Raw genomic sequence first — 15,000 nt, 5'->3', positions numbered from 1 at the left:
GTGAGTGGGTAGGTTGGCGGGCGACCCCTCCTCCACCTCACTCGCGACTGGGTTTATATCTGGATCCACTCACACCTTTTCTCCTTTGCCCACGAACTCAAGGCGCTCATGAGTGTATCGTTTCCAGCTGCCGAATGTCAAGGTTCTCTAAGTCGGGCATTTTAGTTTCGACTTTCTCTCTCTTTCTTTCTCTGCATTGTTACCTACAAAGAAGAGATGAGGTTAATGCTTTCACTTCTTTCTTTCTCTCATCTTCTCTTTCCTCTATTCTTTTCGATTTTCGGTGCTTCGTCCGCGATTAAGGGAATACCATTTAAATAAAGAAAGATACCACGATTCGGCAGAAAGTGGCATCCGCGTTCGATAAATCACTGTCAATGCCGAGACTTCAGGCTACAGTGCGGTAAAAGAGAGCGAATCACGAGGAAAATATAATGTAAAAATAACACTAAAACCAAAGAAATCTGATGAAGACGGAGACACAGACACGAGACACTGAATCCACTTGCTTTAATTTATCAAGAGAGGAAAAGAGCGACGACCTAGTGAGTGTTGCCCGCTCTTCCTCATCACTGATGCCAGGCGCTCACACACACACGCACGCCTCTGGTTCTCACACGGGGTTTTATGGGTGTGGAACGAGGTGGAGGTGGAGATGTCGGGGCTCGAAACCCCTCCCATTCTAGTCCCTCTCCCCTATATCCCCGTCCCCTTCCGTCCCCTCTCCCTACCTCCCTCCCCCTCCCAGTCCTCACTCCCCTCCCCCAACCTCGACCCACCCTCACTAGTGCCAGGTCGGTGCCAAGAGGTGACACAAGGGCAGGAGCTACATTAGAGATGAAGCCAAAGTTAGATAGAGTTTAGTGACGGGACTTAACTCACGGGTTAATACAAAGGGGCGTTACTGTCCTGGCCGTTTATAAATGACTTTGGAATGACACAGTGATCAGGTTTCTGTCATTTATTTTGCGTTACACATATAACCTGTGTGTCTCGCTTTACATTTCCCAAAGGAATTCTGACACTGGGACGTTGCCACACTCCATAAGGCCGAAAGTCGCTTGCGTTCAATCAACACTGCTTGGAATGCTAAACTAATCAAATCTGTGCCATATTGACACTATAACAACGTGCATTTTAAAGCAGCTTGATTTCTCTATTCAAGGGCGGTCAAAAGCGAACAAATTTAAATTAACGGTATTTTTTTTTAAGGTGAGGAGAACTAGCAATCATGCAAACTGACTGGGAAACGTATCAAAGAAAAAATAAAGTCTTGTAATTCTAAAATTCTGTTGAGTTGGGGGGGGGGGGGTGGAGAGTGTCACACGTGTGGGAGCAAGAATGGCGCCTTCTGTCATGATCTGCCAAGCCGAATACACACGCTTGACAGACATCAAGGATGAACGACAGAAATGGTATGGTGTTTACAGAAATCCCGCCACAAAATAATTAAAGAAATGTACATGAAACAAATGATAAAAACAAGGAATGAAAATATCTGTCTGAATGTTAAAAATTTATTTGATATCTACATGACACATGTACTTTAAATGATTAGCACCTCAAGTACTCATGACAGACTGACAGACTGACAAGCACATTATATGACAGGATGAAGGGGGGGTGGACGGTGGGGCACTAATCCTTCTTGTCACTTTAAATACCTTTCATTTCTTACCATACTTACAAATCATGTGTAACTAATTACCTTGAGGACACTAAGTGGTGCCCGATTAGTGTAAATGAGTGAGTGAGTGAGTGAGTGTGTGTGTGTGTGTGTGTGTGTGTGTGTGTGTGTGTGTGTGTGTGTGTGTGTGTGTGTGTGTGTGTGTGTGTGTGTGTGTGTGTGTGTGTGTGTGTGTGTGTGTGTGTGTGTGTGTGTGTGTGTGTGCAAATCTGCAAGCACCCAATACACTTTATCGTGTATTGCACCTTTGTCAGATTCCCTTTTCTGTGCCGTCATACCAAATGTGTACATGTGTGTTCGCATTACGTAGTACTGAATCGTATAAACAACTACTCTTCCTTTTGACTTACCATAACACAAACAAACATCCCAACGCAATTTTGTAGCAAGAATTCATAAATACACATGAAAACTACCGACGTAAAACATCCGACGTAAAACATCCCACACAGAGCTGGCCCAGGCAACATAGGGGCGCACAGACATCCATCATAATCTGTTTACAACCGTTGGTGAGTCAGCGACCTGAGAACACCTGACTCCGAGTGTGATTAATGACTCAATGCTCGGCGTGTCAGAGTCATTTAGGCCTACACGGGGGATGGCATAGGCCTCCATGCATTTGACAAGCGTTCGGACAAATGACCTCATTTCTGACAGTCTATCGTGAGAGGACTGCAATCGATCAGTCATTTCTACCTGCGTTTGTTTTTTCTAAATTTGAGAAAAGGAGTAATATTAAGAAGAAGAAATAAAAATTGCGTGTTAATCTACCTATCTATTGGTCTGTCTAGTATATACACAAAAAACTATACACACGCACACACACACAAACACACATGCACAGACACACACACGCACACACACACACACATGTATATATATCCAGAGAATTCAATGATATTCCAACGCCGGACACGCTCACCCACACAAAACGAATCCAAACGAACGGAAAAACGAAGACAATAAAAGGGTACAAGATGGCCGCTTAACAATCATCCATGCTAAGGACAAGGCCAGGTAGAAGAAGTCGACCCATGATGACTACGGGAGGGATATGGGGATGGGGGGGGATGGGTGTGGGTGTGGGGGAGATGGGTAGGGGGAGAGGGAGATGGGTGTGGAGGAGGGAGATGGGGGAAGGGAGGGAGAGATGGGCAGGGGGAGAGGGAGATGGGTGTGGGGGAGGGAGAAATCGGCAGGCCGGTGAGGGAGATGGGCAGGGGGAGAGGAAGATGGCCGGGGGGTGGGGGAGATGGCCGGGGGTGGGGAGATGAGAGAGGGGGAAGGGGGTAATGGGTAGGGGGAGAGGGTGGCACTGCAGCCAAGATCAGACCGCAGTGCCGTTAAGTCCTCTCGCTCAGGTGCTTAATATTCACTTTGGCGGTGTGTCTCCTCCTCGGTTCGCTGGAGAGGGAGGGGGGGGAGGGATGAAAAAGGCGTGGAGGGAGTGGTAGTAAGGTGTAGAAGGGGAGACAGGAAAAGAGGAAGATGAGGGGGAGTGGAAAGGATGGGTGAAAAGAGGAGGAACAAAGAGAGAGAAAGAGGAGTAAGAGGAGCAGGAAATGATGGGGCAGCTGGGGTGGGATGGTAGAAGGAGAGAACACGAGGGCGGAAAAGACGGGGTAGGGAGGCAAGGGTAGAGAAAAAGGAGGCAGAGTAAAGAAAGAAGGAAGAGAAAGAGGAAGAGGAACAGGAAGAAGGATGAGGAAAAGGAGGAGGGGTGGTGGTGGAGGAGGAGGAGGAGAATGAAAAGGAGAAGGGGGTGGTGGAGGAGGAAATGAAGAGGAGGTAGAGCTGGAGGAGGAAGAGGAGGAGGTAGAGCTGGAGGAGGAGGAGGAGGGAGAGCAGGATGAGATGGAGGAGGATCTGGAGGAGGATCTGGAGGAGGAGATAGAGCTGGAGGAGGAGGAAGAGGAGGTAGAGCTGGAGGAGGATGAGGATGAGGATGAGGATGAGGTAGAGCTGGAGGAGGAGGAGGAGACAGAGCTGGAGGAGGAGGATGAGGAGTACAAGATTCCAAAGAAGGAGAGGATCGGAACAGGAGCGGCACAAGAAGCGGCGCAGCAGCAGAAGACTCGTATGAAAGGTACGCGAGTGTGATACTGGAAAATTTAAAGGAGTGCCGACCCTTTGTCAGCGAGAGCCATCAAAAGGTCGTCTCACTGTAGACATTTGGAAAGGCTTCTCGAGGGTGAAATAGAGGCTCTTTAGCGAGTCTCCTACATCAGCCCAAAGACTAAAAGGCTAAAAAGCCCGGGTGAATTTTTCCTCTTAGTAATCATCATATGTAAATCAAGAAAGCGAGTGGGAGTGCGACTTATAACGTAACTTTCACCGAAGACTAAAATCTCACGTTCGTTACATCTTCCTAATCCCTGAGGAAATGAAAAAAATCAGCCTCACCCCCCACCCCACACATACGCACAAAAAGTCCATAATGTTCATCAGCCAAAAAGGGGAGAAGGGATAGCAATGGATATGCATACAAATAAATAATCAGTAAGAAACACACACACATACACAAAAAATACATACATACATAAATACATATTCCTATCTATCTATCTATCCATACACATACACACACACACACACACACACACACACACACACACACACACACACACACGCACACACACACACACACACACACATATATATATATATATATATATATATTATATATATATATATACATATTCATATCTATCTATCCATCTATCTACACACACACACACACACCCACAGATGTATGTATATATATATATATATATATATATATATATATATATATATATATATATATATATATATATATATATATATATATATATATACAAACAAAATAAAACAAAGGGAAATCCGAATAAAGAGAAAAGATAACCCTACCCCCCCAAAAAAAAAAAAAAAAAAATCAAGACCATAAATCACGTAAGCCATTTAATCTCTGGAGATCCTCTGCTTAAGGCTCCTATCGGCCGGCCTCCAGAGCCCACTCAGACTGTTTTCCTTCCACTTTAAACGAAGCATCACTCATGTCTTTGCCAGTCATCTCTCTCTGTCGTGCTATTTGCGAGTCATGTCTTTGCCAGTCATCTCTCTCTGTCATGCTATTTGCGAGTCATGTCTTCGCTTTGTGAGTCATGTCTTTGCCAGTCATCTTTTTCTCTGTCATGTCATTCTTGAGTCATGTCTTTGCTTTGAGTCGTGTCTTTGCCAGTCATCTCCCTCTATCATGCCTTTCCCTGTCCTCTCAGTCATGTCTTTGCTGATCATCTCTCTCAGCCACGCTCCTGCCATTCACCTCTTTCAGTCATGTCTTTGCAGGTCATCTCAACCTTGCAGTAACGTTACTTCGTGCACATTCTTTCCCTATCATATGTGTCTTTAGTCGTTAAGAAAGAGAAAAATAACACCATAAGGGGATATGTTCTTCAAACTACAAACGGGGTGTAGAAACTGCTACACAAAAATCTAGGATAAATGGTAGAACAGGAAGAGAAAGAAGATGGTGGTGAGGAAAGAAGGAAAACAGAGAGAGCGAGCGAGAGAGAGAGAGAGAGAGAGAGAGAGAGAGAGAGAGAGAGAGAGAGAGAGAGAGAGAGAGAGAGAGAGAGAGAGAGAGAGAAAGAAAGAAAGAAAGAAAGAAAGAAAGAAAGAAAGAAAGAAAGAAAGAAAGAAAGAAAGAAAGAAAGAAAGAAAGAAAGAAAGAAAGAAAGAAAGAAAGAAAGAAAGAAAGAAAGGGAGATAGAGAGAGAAAGAAAGAGAGAGAGAGAGAATGAGCGACAGAAGGTGGGCAGGGGGCTGGGGTAGGGTAGGGGTAAATAGGTCTTCTAGGTGATTCATCTTTGTTATGGCCAACAGTTAGCCTCAGCAACATCATTATTCACTGCCATAACCACAAGGGACGAACAACACGGTGGGGGCCAAGGATTAAAATGGATAATCTAAGACACAAATCCTGTATAAAGCCAAGGTGTTGATCCTTTAAACTATGAGCGGAATAATGGGAGATTATTTCAAGCCTTCGATTGATAAAAAAGCAACACACAATAAAACAGATACATAGATAAATTATATAGGAAATATCAAGAATAAGAAAAAATCTAAGTATTCAAGATTCTTCTATAATTCTAAACTACATTCGCGCTTCTTGACCATAATTATACCAACTATACTGAAGCACATAATTACCAAATTAGTGTATATCCATTCTGCGGACGTTTGAACACTCGACTTACCCAGCTAATAAGTTCTCCTACGTTGTACATAAAGTTTGTACCCTTAATTTTTTTTCCCTAGAAATTCGCTAACCATGACGTCTCTCCTCATCTGTGTATCATAAAACATCATCTAGGGGAAAAAAATGTTCCCCTACTGCCCTACGTCCTTCTGTCTCTTTCTCCTGACCTACTTTCCCGTCACTCGATCTTTCTCTCGCGTTCTCTTTCCCTCTCCTTCTTCATTTTTGTGAATGCATCTTTCTTATCATCTTCTTTCCATCTCTTCTTCTCCTAGAGTTATCCCTTGATCAATGATCTCTCTCTCTCTCTCCCTCTTTCTCTCTCTTTCTCTCTCTCTCTCTCTCTCTCTCTCTCTCTCTCTCTCTCTCTCTCTCTCTCTCTCTCTCTCTCTCTCTCTCTCTCTCTCTCTCTCTCTCTCTCTCTCTCTCTCTCCCTCCCTCCCTCCCTCCCTCCCTCTCCCTCCCCCCTCTCTCTCTCACTCTCACTCTACCTATTCATCCATCTATCTTATCCTTCCTTTTCTTCTCCTTTTTCCTCCTCTAAAACAAAGACCTCCAAACAGCAATGTTTACAATGATCCCCGTAAACACCCTCGTGCCATCTGCTCTTCTCGCTAGGTCTTCAGTTTGCATTACGAAAGGCAGTGTTATTGTAACAAAAACTGCAAGATGAAAAAGGTGGAGAAGTGGGAGGAGGAGGTAGATAAATATAGAGACAGGCTGATAGACAGACATGTAGATAAGTAGATAGGCAAAGGAACAGCTAGAGAGATGATTTGCTAGAGAGAAAAGTGTACATCTAAAAGATTCGTACTCACAGCAGGTCCTGTTATAGGAAAACAAGGGACAAGGGACACACACGCAACCAAACACACAACCAACCAAACAAGGGTGCAATGCATCTGCTTCACCGACAAACAAACAAACAAACACAAAAAAATCTGCTCCACCACCAATATAAAAACGAAAAACGAAGAACGAAAAAGACGAGCAAATCGACCCAAAAACGAACCAGGTCTCTCATGCAAAATCGTTTCTTTGTAAACCCTTCGCGATGTAAGGATAACAAAGATGATCTTTTTCGTCCCTTCCGTTTTCTTTCCTTTTATTTTCTCTTTCTTTTCTTTGGGTTATTTGTTCTACGGTCATCTGGTGGGGCTTTGTGGGGGGTAAGGGAGGAAGGAGAATGAGGAGATAAGGATAAGAGATGGCAGTAAGGGTGTAAACACTTAGATAAACGGTTGATAAAGGACAAGCTGATGAAAAAAGAAATAAGAGGAGTAGGATGGTAAATTCGGGAGGAAGGACAGACTAACAAGAAAACGGATATAAAAACGAGAATCAATCACACTCACACACACACATACGAAGAAAGAGAGAGAGAGAGAGAGAGAGAGAGAGAGAGAGAGAGAGAGAGAGAGAGAGAGAGAGAGAGAGAGAGAGAGAGAGAGAGAGAGAGAGAGAGAGAGAGAGAGAGAAGAGAGAGAGAGAGAGAGAGAGAGAGAGAGAGAGAGAGAGAGAGAGAGAGAGAGAGAGAGAGAGAGAGAGAGAGAGAGAGAGAGAGAGAGAGAGAGAGAGAGAGAGAGAGAGAGAGAGAGAGAGAGAGAGAGAGAGAGAGAGAGAGAGAGAGAGAGAGAGAGAGAGAGAGAGAGAGAGAGAGAGAGAGAGAGAGAGAGAGAGAGAGAGAGAGAGAGAGAGAGAGAGAGAGAGAGAGAGAGAGAGAGGCAGACAGAGAGAGGAGTCTCTCCCCCCCCCCCAACTCGACTAATAATAGCACGTTCATATTCTGTCAAAGTGATTTTGCGGAGACTTTGCATCATATCACAAAAACAGTAATTACTTTTTGGGAAAATGATTTTATCGTCCCATCATCGAACTCGCCAATTGATTAATCAGGAATTTTTGTTTTTTTCCTTGACTGCGAATTATACTTTTAATGCCGCCATTTTGCCATCATATTTTGACGTGGGCACTTTTAGCGTCCCATCATTTTTAACCTTTTTGGGTGAAACTCTCATTTAATGCCATGAATAGTCGTTTACGGCTTCGGATGTCGCATAAATCACGGAATTTGGCGAATTGCTTCCCCAGCGCCAAACAACGCTTCGACGAGAACGAGGAAATATATTAATTCCGCTTGGCCGTAGCCCCCTCCCCCGCCCCCCTTTTGGCCGGCCTCGTGTCTCGTTCTCAAAATGTAATTGAGAATTCACGCTACGGCTGTTTCTGTCCCTATTGACTTGAGGAATATTGTTTAATATTCAAGTAGCGACGAAGACATATTCAGGTCCGTCTGGTAGACTTGCAACATGGCAATATCACGTGTGCAACGGATTTAGCTGTCTCGGGGAACGTCGTTTGTCAAAGGCAAGGGCTTGCAATATTGCTGGATTACTATGCAAAGCCGTGTGTCATTTTTGCGAGCGTCGTCGTGTGTTGAGGGAATCGCACTTGACACTTGGTCAGCCGAGACCGCATCGCATAATAGCACTGCAAAAACGACACATGATTAAGGGCTAAAGTCACAATTAAGATCATTTGGGACATAAAAGTATCATTTCTTGAACTCGGCGTATGTGTGTTGCACAGTGTGGCCGCATCTTCGTTTGCGTCCCTTTGTTCTGCAGTCTATCTTCCTTCATGGCCTTTATTTGGTGCGCTGTTCAATATACACATCAATTAAGGAGATAGTTAATGAGTGAAGTTATGCAATCAATTACACAGCTTTCGCCCTGCGTGGGTAGAGCTGGGCCCGCTGTACCACAACCGCCAAATATTCCCCAAAATGATGACGCAACCGCTCCCAACAAGACTCAAAAAGGCACATTGAAGACAGCTGACTATAGACACGCATAAAAAGGAGCTTCTGCTGGAGACAAGAACAATAGATGGTTTCCCGGACCTCGCTTACGTGAGGAAACACCAGATGATGGAATTAACATATATTTGCGATTCCACAACAACGCTCTCGACTCTACGTGCCTTGACAGCGTCTTTACACGGATATTGAATGTCTTCACGACCTCTTCTTCGTCTTGTATTTGTTTTTATATGCGGCTAAATCTGTGCCTTTAAGAGGCCTGAGGACGAGGCACCAGCGAGTTTGTCAGGTGAAGATGGGGCGAGATAACAACACGCTTCTCGTCGGGTATTTTATGTTTTTATATCAGACCCTGGAAACCTATTTTTCTCGGAAAAGGTGCTTGTTATGTGCTTGAAGATATGTGCTTTCATAAACATCGGTCTATATTTATACCAGGGTGTATGTGTGGTATTGTAAAAATGTTTGGTAATAAAACGCACGCTCTAAAACGTGAGGTTCTCTTATAGTGCAAATATCTACTAGTAAAACACATTTAAGAAAAAAAGAAAAAGAAAACATGATTAACATTTTACGATTCCAAAATAACAGCATCCCCAACTCCAACGTCTAATATTATACAATAATTCGACATTCCTCCCGAACAAGGGGTTGTAACCGCCGCCTCCTCCTAAGAATAATTAATCTCTTCATTTTCTCCTTGACTTCTTGTTTCTTGGACGTCGCATCTGAAGGGAATATCTCGAGAGGCAAAGCTCCTCAGGGAGAGCCAACGAGATCCTGTATCTTTGGAGTCTGTCCTTATTGTAAAAGGAAAAATAGTATTTTGTTGTGCCTTCATGTTATGTATATATGAAAGTATATACTGTATATATATGGAAATATACGCATATATATATATATATATATATATATATATATATATATATATATATATATATATATATATATATATACCAACATGCGCGTACACACAAAAGGACTGCTACCTATTACCACTAAGACGAAAACAAATCTGAAAAGTACAGTTACTTTTAAGTAAGTTGGGTCCTGCAGTGCTGTCTCTAAGCATGTGAACTTTCCACTGATGAGGTCAAGAGGTCAAGGGGTCAAGGGGTCAAGTCAAGGGTGTGGGTTTACCTTGGGGTCTATAGCTTTCTACTCTTCTATCGCTTGTACTTACACTCTGGGGCTGTAAAATCTCTCATTCTGCACCAACTGCCAGTGCTAGTCCAGTGCACCATACGGGGTACGATTGTTCACTGGCAAGCACAAGAGTTTTAGCGACTTTGCACGATATGTCAAACGCGCCGATACCGTTTACGCTGAGGTGCGACGCATCTACAGGGCGGAATAAATGATTATAACTAAAACAAAAAGCTCTCCGGGGCTCTGATTTTATTGTGTTTTTTGCACTCCGGGGGTTTTAAGAAACAACGATGACAGTATTTTCTCCAGTAGGTCCTGGTGCAAGTATGCTTTGCGAGGAACGGGAGAAATATAATCAAACAAATGAAAAAAAGACAAAGAAAACAGGAAATAATGTATGCACATGCACACATACACAATATAAATATATGTGTGTGTATGAATATATAAGATGTATGTATATATATACATATATGAATATATATATATATATATATATATATATATATATATATATATATATATATACACACACACACACACACACACACACACACACACACACACACACACACACACACACACACACACATATATCTATATATATATCTATATATATATCTATATATATATACATATATATATATATATATATATATATATATATATTTATATATAAACATACATATGTGTGCGTGTGTGCATGTGTGTGTGCGTGCGTGTTTGCCCGTCCGTGCGGAAATAATAACGAAGGGTGAAATAAGCCAAAAGGAATAAATAAGAACCACAAAATGGCGACAAAAATAGGCAAGAAAAGGGAAGAGATGGAAGATGAAAGAGTAATGGGCCGGCTTAGACCCGCTCTCTCTCCTCCTTAGACTGAGGTTGACCTTGATCGACGTGCTTGATAGACGCCTTCTAAAGTGTCATTGTGTTGGCCTGGAGTACGAGGGAGTGGGGGGAGAGAGAGAGAGAGAGAGAGAGAGAGAGAGAGAGAGAGAGAGAGAGAGAGAGAGAGAGAGAGAGAGAGAGAGAGAGAGAGAGAGAGAGAGAGAGAGAGAGAGAGAGAGAAAAGAGAAGAGAAAGAGAAAAGAGAAGAGAAAGAGAAAAGAGAAGAGAAAAAAAAGAGAGAGAGAGACAGATAGATAGAGAGAGATAGATAGATAGAGGGAGAGAGAGAGCAGAGAGAGAGACAGATAGATAGAGAGATAGATAGATAGATAGATAGATAGATAGATAGATAGAGGGAGAGCGAGAGCAGAGAGAGAGAGAGAACAACGAAAAAAGTCAACGAGAGAGAACATCCAACCGAAACACACACGCACAAAAAGGACGTGAAAAAGCGCGAGAGCACGAAAAGAATATGAAAGTCGAGAGGACAGTACGAGAGACTATAAGCGTCACATATTTCACTCCATCTTTAATAACCGTTGAAGCCATCATCATCATCTGGAAGACACTGGGGGCTCCTTATCGAGCGCGCCCCCGGGACACTGCAATTGCTCCCAGCCGCCCGGGATGAGCCTCTGGGGCGGTCCTCCGCGGCCCGGATTTGCGGTGTAATGCTAGGAGGCTCCAAGGGCGGTTGTGGGCATTACCTTTCGGGCATACGTACGTGTAGGTATATACGTATGTATGTATTTTGGCGGTACACACACATACAGACACGCAAACACACAAACACACACACACTCACACACACACACACACATACACACACACACACACACACACACACATACACAGACACACACCCACACACACACACAGGCACACACACACACACACAGAAAGGCACACATACACACATACGCACACACAACGTCATTTATGTTTTTTTTTAAATACCAAATGCGAATCATATGAATGTGACAACTACTTTAATTGTTTTATTTCAACAATAACACAAATAATGAAATATGGAGAGAATGCCCGCTGAACGTTAAAGATGACATTTAAAAAGAGTCGTTTCATTTTTCATTCACTTATCTATTTTTGGCGCGTGCTTTCGAGTTATTTCTTTGATGTCATCACTCACAAAGGCCGGTTAACATGCGATGACGATATTTAAGTTTCCAAACGAATGCTTTTTAACGAAAAAAATGAACCGGGTGGGGAGGTGGGATACACAGATAACTACCCTATTTTGACCAAAATAATGCTAATGATAACAATAACAATAATTACGGCAATGATGATGTGATAAAAAAATAACACCAACAATAATAAAAAGAATCATTACAATTTCCCCAAACATACCAAACCTTTTAACAATAATAATGACAGTAATGATGACTGGTAATGATGAATAATTCTAACGATGGTGATGACATAAAACGATAATTCATGTAAAGCGAAACTAAGGCTTTACTCTTCCTGCTCTTAACCCTAAACGACGAAGCCAAACGTTTACGAATCTAAAAATGTCTTGAACCGATTATTTGGCTTCTCCCGTAGCAAGCGGGGGGCTGACACATAGCCAAGTGCTGCCTGCTGTCACAACAGAGGATAATCTATAAAAATTATGGTCGGGATAATCAAGTTTACTGTTTTGTTAAACTATATATATTTTTCTGTATTTTTCTTTCTTTTATATGTGTTATGATAACGGATTGTTATACATTAAATACGAGGATTGGTTAGTGTTAATCATTTAAGAATGTAATGGTAATTTCGATAATGACAATGATATCATTATCAATATTCTCGTGAAAATTGAATCTTGGCAATTGACGCATCATTCAGAGCATCAAATTAATAATGTAACATAGATTCCTCTCCCATCTTTATCTTCGAATGTATTGATATTATTCAAACCCTTATATATCATATATTTAGTTTCTATTTCATGATCGTTGTCACCAATAACGCAAATTTCTAAACATTATTTCCAAGCACTAACAAACTATAAGAAAGATAGATGAAGAAGAATATTAAAGAAAAGAAAAAAATAAACATAGAAAAGAAAAAATCGAAGAAGAAAAGGGACATGAAGAAGACAAAAAGGGAGAAGAAAAATAATACACAAAAAAGAAAGACAAAAGAAGAAAGAGAGAGAAAAAAAAATACGAAGAAAAGGCAGAAAAAGAAAAATAAATATGAAGAATGTTGGTCACACAGAGCAACATCAAACCAACGATTCCACGTTATGTTGCCCATGAAAAAAGAGAGAAGGGGGGGGGTGACTCATGCAGGGAACACCTTTACACCCTCTCTAATGCTTTCCTTTGCCATGCACACGTACTGCTCGGAAATGCTTGTGCCTCAGGGTGGGGCTATAAAACAGAAAAAGAAGGAAAAGAAGACGGAGGAGAAGAAGAAAAGGACAGTTATGATGATCATGATCGTAAAATAATTGTTATGATAACTTTAACGATGAGGATATTAATATCATCAACAACAATGATAATAACAATATCATTAGTAGTTCTAGTAATTATAATATTAATATTAATGGTTATTACTATCATTATGACCATTACAATTCTCAAAATCATATTGATCATTGCCATTACTATATCATAAATATCATCATTATTATTACCATCACCATTACTATCATTATTACTATTATCATTATCTTTACCATTATCATCATTTATATCACGATCACCATTTTTATCACTAACATCAGATAATAATACTAAAAGCGGACCAAAACTAACAGACTAAAAATGAAAAGAAAATATAGAAAACAAATTTTCACTTATTTCCTTGAGTTTCGAGGAGTCATTTGCGTTTCAGTGTAACGACCCGCGCGTAATTGGTCGTCCTTTCCGGGAGCCTCTCTCTCTCTCTCTCTCTCTCTCTCTCTCTCTCTCTCTCTCTCTCTCTCTCTCTCTCTCTCTCTCTCTCTCTCTCTCTCTCGCTCTCGCTCTCTCTCTCTCTCTCGCTCTTGCTCTTGCTCTCTCGCTCTTTCTCTTTCTCTCTCTCTCGCTCTCTCGTTCTCTCTCTCTCTCTCAGTATTCTCCCTACTCTTTAATCATGATATCTTTTAACTATCTCTATCTCTTTCTTATCCTGTTCTCGTTTTTTTGTGTCTCGTATAGCCGGTCCCAACAGGAAGGTTTTAAAGATGGAATCTTAAGAGAATAGGGCCTCCCTCTATTACTGCTATCTCTCTCTCTCTCTCTCTCTCTCTCTCTCTCTCTCTCTCTCTCTCTCTCTCTCTCTCTCTCTCTCTCTCTCTCTCTCTCTCTCTCTCTCCCCTTGTTCGTCTTTGATTTTCTCTCTCTTGTCTCCTTTTCAACTAATAGATTTTGAAGGAAACGGAAAAAAATCTTCCGCTAATTACCAGACGTAGAAATCACAAATCGTGAGAATCACACATGATGCTAGGGGAGACACGAAATAGGGAAGAAGGGGGGAAAAGAGGAAAAAGAGGAGTGGAAATCAAATAAACTAAAAAGGGATACAAAAGATACATATAACCAAAAAAATAAAATAAAATAAAAGAATTCGGAGATAAAGCAAACTCGCCCCTTTTTTCCAGGGTGAAAAAACAACACTTTTTTCCGAACGCCTCAAACCCACTGGGAGACTTCGACACACGACACCGTAGCACAGAAAAAAAACCTTAAAACCGACAACCGGTACGGAACGGTTCGGAACGGCACGGAACGGAAAAAACCGCTTCCGAAGACGAGCGTTCCGATGGACACACACACCGAGCGAGGGGAAAAGAGGGCGCGAGGAGAGCTGTCGAAGCGATTAAGCGGCACTCAGCATAACGCCAACCTGATCCACGGCTCTCTGACAACCTACTAGAGGTCCGATCACCGTCAATGGCACTGCTGGCGAAGGGAGAGGGAGAAGAGGGAGGGGCAGAGGGGTCGAGGGGGATGGAGGGCAAGGGAGAAGAGGGAGGGGCAGAGGGGTCGAGGGGGATGGAGGGCAAGGGAGAAGAGGGAGGGCCAGAGGGGTCGAGGGGGATGGAGGGCGAGGGGTGAGGTTCCAGGGAGAGAAGAAGGTGCCGAAAGGTGAAGGAGAAGAAAGGGATGGGAGGGAGGTGAAGGTGGAGGAGGGGGGATGGAAGGAGGTGAAGAAGAACGAAGGGGTGAGGAGGGGAGGAGGGAAGAAAGAGAGGAGAGGAGGGGA

The 15,000-nt window shown here is 42.5% G+C and overlaps 1 protein-coding gene across 15 annotated transcripts in view; it reads right to left on the bottom strand.

The window, feature by feature from the left end:
• Positions 1 to 15,000, bottom strand: part of LOC113809324 (band 7 protein AGAP004871) — a 1,059,488-nt gene that overhangs the window by 135,363 nt on the left and 909,125 nt on the right. For 5 of the 15 annotated variants that reach the window (XM_070137921.1, XM_070137923.1, XM_070137922.1 and 2 more), the window contains exon 2: positions 1 to 203. This exon is cut by the window's left edge and continues 133 nt beyond it. The exons of the other annotated variants lie outside the window; for them this stretch is intronic. The gene's annotated coding sequence lies outside the window, so the exon portion shown is untranslated. The remainder of the gene's footprint in view (positions 204 to 15,000) is intronic. 15 annotated transcript variants of the gene reach the window in all.

The sequence above is a fragment of the Penaeus vannamei genome, chromosome 23, assembly GCF_042767895.1.
Source record: "Penaeus vannamei isolate JL-2024 chromosome 23, ASM4276789v1, whole genome shotgun sequence".
NCBI classification, from domain to species: domain Eukaryota; kingdom Metazoa; phylum Arthropoda; class Malacostraca; order Decapoda; family Penaeidae; genus Penaeus; species Penaeus vannamei.
Note: the sequence above shows the minus strand (reverse complement) of the source record. Positions and strands in the feature narration are given on the sequence as shown.